The 5,989-nt window shown below is 40.0% G+C and overlaps 1 long non-coding RNA gene across 2 annotated transcripts; it reads left to right on the top strand.

Annotated features, from left to right (window-relative positions):
- The first annotated feature begins 2,928 nt into the window (after nt 1–2,928).
- Nucleotides 2,929–5,357, top strand: LOC131692117 (uncharacterized). Of its 2 annotated transcripts, XR_009305919.1 has the most exons (6): nt 2,929–2,978; nt 3,051–3,334; nt 3,415–3,647; nt 3,950–4,890; nt 4,951–5,064; nt 5,124–5,357. It is a non-coding gene; the product is annotated as an uncharacterized LOC131692117 (long non-coding RNA). The 2 variants fall into 2 exon arrangements; XR_009305918.1 differs by having other exon boundaries at nt 4,951–5,357.
- Nucleotides 5,358–5,989: the final 632 nt, after the last annotated feature.

The raw sequence follows: 5,989 nt of genomic DNA, 5'->3' as shown, positions 1-5,989 counted from the left end.
TCGGGTCGGTTTTTGGTATCCCCGATGTTCCCTTACCAGCCACGGGTGATAAAAATTTGGCCCTTGACAGTTAACTATTCGAACACATGCCTTTCATGTGAGCAACTTCAGCTCATGTGTGCCTCAGGCACACTGTCGTAACGTGCCGGTTCACATTATCCGGGATGCGTCATAATATCCGGGACATTATACTTTGGTCTTTTGGACGTCATGTCACAGTATCCGTTCCGTCTGTTGTTACTTGTCTCTAGGTCTCATACTACACATAATGCATACTGTTGCTACTTCACTGCTCGATCTGATAATTTAGGAAGTTTTCCTTTGCGATTGAGTTTTTAAGAAATTTAAGGGATATCTGATGATGGAGAAATTAATGTAGAACTCAATTGCTGTGATGCTAGTGTATTTGCATTTTTTGAATGTCTCTGTTTCAAGATCATGATAACTTGGACTACCCAAAGATGGATCCTTTTAGAACACTCCAGCTAGACGGCGCTAGCAAGTATTTTTTTGAACTTATGCATTTTAAGAACATGATTATTTTGAAGGCCTTTGACCTTTTACATTTTATGAAAGCCTACTCGATAGTGGACATTTGGGTTTTTCCCCAATAGGTGACGCTAGTGAACATCCAAATGAACATGCACATTTTTTAAAATCGTACATCCAGATAATCCACCTTATTCTGCATTACGATAGATTGATTTTTCGAACAAATATAGTTCGATAAAATGCTACTCGTTGCTCAATTGCTGTCGTTATTTAGAATGTATATCACATTCATTTGAAAAAGCAACCCATCGTAATGCACAATATCCAGATGATGACTGTGAATTTTTTGAGAATACGCTATTCATGCGGGCAGCTTTAACATATTTGTGTTATCAGGTACGGCCGGTTTTACTAATCATTATGAGTTGCATTTTGAAGTACGATTTACACATGTCAGGCTTTCGTCATGGGTATAGCACGTTAACGGAACGTCAAAATTAGTAACATGCAGTTAAATGGCATTCAGATAGCATCAACGGCATGGAACGTTTCGACGTACGGAACGTGTGAATGGGCACACGAGAAACGCATTTAACTTATCTTGACGTAAAGATGACGTTGGCTTTCTTTGCCATCGACGGAAGCTGTTCAGTTCTGCGAGAGTTTATGCAAATTGCGACGCACAGTGGGACGAAATACATTGATATTTGCGACCAAACTACACCCAGAAAAAAATATTGGTGGAAGTAAGAGTGTTCCGCTCTTAGCAAAAAACAACCAACACCTACTATTAGGTCGAAAGAAAATTTAAATTAATCAAGAAAAATAATCAAAATAATAGTTTTCCTTTTAAACTACCGAAAAGTAGCAATCAAAATGAAAGTTTTATTTTCAAACTAAGAGTATGCGTTGGTTATTTTTGCTAAAAGTGAAAAACTATTTTTACCAACATTTTTTTCTGTGTGTATGGTATGGAATTTCGTTGTCTTCGAAAACCCAGTAACGTTCAGCCGGAAATGAGCCGGAATTCTGACTGGTTCTAATTCGTATTTCGGCTCCAGTGACACAACCGATTCTACTAGAATCGGATGTGTCATTGAAGTCAGACCGACCTAAGGGACATTGTATTGGTTTCGAGAAAAACGAGCTTAAAGCTAAGTATGCACCTCTTGCGAAATGAAATTTCCTATACAAAACCTATGCATAAAAAACGTCGCGAAATGTTCGCGAAAAAAAATTTCGTTTCCATTTCGTAAGCGGTACGCAGCTCTCGCGAAAACGATAACGAAAAATGAAGTTAGCTGAGACACGGTTCGACAAACGATAAGTTTCATAATAGTTCCGCGAGACAGCGCTGCTTTCTATGCGCTGTCACCAAGGCAAACTTTTTCCTTGCGAAATAATGGTCAGCGGTATTATTTCGCACGGAGGCTCGCGAAATTTTGACAGGTTGCAATGAAAAAATATAAGAAAACACAAGATTGGCAATTTTTTTCATCGCAACCTGTCAAAATTTCGTGGTTTAGAAATTCAATATTTCGAATTTGAATGGTAAGTTTAAAAATATTACTGGAAGTGATTGTTTCTAGTTTTAAACAATTAAATTTAAATAATTAATATTATTTGCAGCACACCCAAACAAAGCAAATCAGCTCAACTAATCTTGTCTCAACATCCTGGATCTGGCAATCAGCCAACCAACATTAAATCGATACAACCGCAGCAGTACCAACTACTCCAAATCCAGCAACAGCCCCTCAAAAAAGGACCACATAGCAATTACTGCTCAAACGAACAACAGGAGTTTACGAATGATGGACACATCGGAAAACATTTCATCGGCACATTCTGCCTTAAAACATGTCTGCCACTATTTTTGAAAATATCACTGCCTACACAGTGCTCGTGATTCCATTCCAGCAGCAGCAAGCAATCACTATTCGAGTGCTTATCGCCAACATTTCACAGCAAGCTCAGCAGCAGAACCACCTTCAACCACAACATCAGAAAATTAAGATTTCTTCCAGACCATGACCATCATCCTAAAGGTCGGTAGCAATAACGTTCAACCGACGGTACAACCTGGTCAGCAACCGCAATTAGTGCAATAGATCCAACCCAAATGTAGATTTACCAACTGCAAAAAAGATAGCAACAGCACATTCAAACACAGTAGCAGCAGCATACTATACTGTACCATGCGGTGTGCAGGACTTTTTTATTCAGTTGGTGCGGCAAGGTGAGACATTTTTATTACCTTTTTTATTTCGAAAGGATCAGTACGGTGTTTAGTACATTGTAATGTAATACCCTATTCTTCTTTAAAAAGCTCGAGTTCACTCATTTACGGATATTTTTTTATTATGATTTTTTTCAGATCGAACACCAACAACATAATATCATGGTAATCACCCAGCAAGAAAACGCAGTGATAATGGGCCAACAGAAAACAACATCAAGATGCTCGGAAAGGACTTTCTCTTTCGGTATGTATTTACCAGTAGCATCCCTCCTCCAAACATTCCTTTGTATATCTAAATGTCCTTATCAATTCACAGAACAAACATAATGGCACGTCATCTTCAATCGGCTAACCGTTTGGAATAAGCGCTCATCATCGGTTTCATGGCAGGGAAGTGAGCAGGCAAAAGAAGGCATCGTTTTTTCCGCAAGGTCGCTCTGGTCAAAATTTCAGCGAATTGCAAGGAATAAACCACCCGAGGGACAGTACCCGTGGACGATTTCCCATACTTTGTACCTTGCTATTGAATTTTAATACCCGATCGAAACGATGCCGATAACTGGGTCAAAAAGACGACGGATCAAGAAATTTCTGCACTCGGTAAGTGTTTTTTTTGTTATAACCTATTTTTGAAGCGATCATTGGGATGGGATTTGAATTTTTCTTTTCAATACAAATAGGTTAGCGAACTGAGTACATATCATCGAGGATAAGGATTCAGAGCCGGCGGCTGGCAGTCCAGAGAAAGAGAATGCGGAAAAACCTAGTCCACCGGCAGTAGAACCAAAGCTGCACCTGATGTTTGGAGTTCGGTAGCTACAGAAATTCTGACTCTAGCAGCTCCTGAAGAAAAACAAGCTGCAAGAGAAAATGGAGAAACACCTTCCTCCGCGGAAGATGCAGAGGCATTCAAGTAAGTCGAAATCTGCAGAAAATTTTGATTAGGACATAAGGAACATTGACAGCCTCTCTTTGTTTACTTTCTCTTTCGATTATGCCGTCACTATAACACTTTGCACTAATTTTCCAGTACATAGCCGATGGTTTTTACTAAAATATTAGGCAAAGAGTTGAGTACTAAATATTCAAACGACCGAGTAACAAACAGAAGAGAAAGACCCCAAAGAGAATCTCATTGTTGCTTACGTCCTATTCTAAATTTTCCCCCGAAATATTTAGTATCAGCTTTAAAATTATCCGTGACTAATCTTTTAGCCCGGCGGATGCAAGTTTGCTAATGAAAGATGTTCACTAAGGTCTAGTAGAATCAAAGCTGGATCTGAAGGTGCAGCGAAAGGATTCTTCTTCGCCGGTTGGTTGGTTAAAACTTTCGAAGTTTTGCACGTGAAGCCGGGATTACTTCAGGGAGTCTATGCGATGGGTTTCAACGCCCTTCCAAGATTCAGGAGATGGCTCTGTTGGCCGGTCCGCCACGGAATATAATCGCCCAGAGTCAGTCGGGAACAGGAAAAAACCGCTGCCTTTGTGCTGGCAATGCACAGTTGAGTCCATCAGTTAAAAAACTATCTGCAGGTGATTTGCCTTTCCCCCACGTATGAGCTGGCAATTCAGAAGGGGGAAGTAGCTGCCAAAATGGCAAAGTTTTGTCCGGAAATCAAACTTCTATACGCCGTTCGCGGTGAGGAGACCGTCAAAGGGGCGAAGCTGACTAATCATATCATCATCGGAACACCCGGCAAGCTAATTGACTGGGGTATAAAGTTCAGGACGTACGACCTAGTTTTTCCTTTTTGTACTGGACGAGGCGGGTGTTATGGTCGGTGTTCTTCTTGGCCACGTACGAGCGCGAGGTAATGGAGTTTGCCGAGTACATCGTACCCAATCCGATCGTCATTCGGCAGGCGCGGGAGCAAGAATCACTCGATAACATCAAACAGTACTACGTCAAGTTCCGCAACCAGGACGAGAAATTGTGTGATTACCGTCGGACAAGCGATCATTTTCTGTCATATGATGTATAGGACAGTTGTAAACGTCCAAGTAAACTTATTTTCAGAACTGTTAATCGATCGAAACAGGTACGAAAAACGGCCGGTTGGTTGACCTGCAGGATGTCCCAGGATGGTCACTCGGTAGCGGTACTGTCCGGTAATCTAACGGTGGAGCAACGGTTGGAACGAACGTTTTGTCCAGGGGTAAGTTCCACCACTTGATTCTGGCTACAGCACCAGGTTACAGAGATTCTTTCGTCTTAGGTATCGACGTCGAACAGGTGACCATTGTCGTCAACTTCGACCTGCCGATGGATTAGCAGGGACGAGCCGATTGCGAAACGTATCTACATCGAATTAAACGCACCGGTAGATTCGGTAAGTGTGACTCATTCTTGTGATCCTATAGATTGTATTTCTTCCCACTTCTTTAACAGAACGGAATCACCATCAACCTAGTGGGCAGTGATCGAAACATGATGATTTGCAGATCAATCAAAAAACACTTCCGGAAAAAGATTCAGTTGCGCGGAGAACTCGGACGAAATTGAAAAGATCGCACCGTAAAGTGTTTTCGACCAGCTACTGGTCATACTTGTTTTGATTCTGAATTTATAATTTTATATTTTTTTAATTTACAAATGTAACCAACAGGGTATCGCAAGCTAATAAATTTACAATTACAATTACAATCTACCCAGTTCTATCCAAACATTTGAAAAGGGCCTAACCACAAAATGTAACAAATTGAAATTTCATGTTTTCCATTAACAAATATCTACCCGAGCACGTACATAACGCAACATTTGATTATGAAGAATTTTGATAGCGATTTTACAACAATTTATAAAAGGGCCTAATTGATTTTTATGACCGAACTGATTATGAAAAGACCTAACTAATTGAAAAGTGCCTAACTAGCAATACACTCGTTTTAAATGGATTATAACGTATTATTGGATTATGTCTGATTGTAAAAGGCTTATAACATCTTTTCCATAATTTACATACAGGGTCAATTTGACCATCAAATTAGAATTCAGTTAATTCGTCTAACTTTCGGTGTAATATCAGACTTGAACAGCATTTTTTGTGTGAGGTATTCTGCCGCTAGAAGCAAAACTGTCCCATGTTCTATGGGAATCCCTATACACATGGGACAATTATGCTTCTGGCGGTAGTAATACAAGTAGTAGCAATATGCGCAATTCCTTAGTGTTTCATTCAATAAGAATTACCACGAATTACTTATGGCAATAAATTTCAATTACGATTCTCACAATTGTTATACCAAAAATAGGTT

This window comes from Topomyia yanbarensis, chromosome 3, assembly GCF_030247195.1.
Source record: "Topomyia yanbarensis strain Yona2022 chromosome 3, ASM3024719v1, whole genome shotgun sequence".
NCBI classification, from domain to species: Eukaryota; Metazoa; Arthropoda; class Insecta; order Diptera; family Culicidae; genus Topomyia; species Topomyia yanbarensis.
Note: the sequence above shows the minus strand (reverse complement) of the source record. Positions and strands in the feature narration are given on the sequence as shown.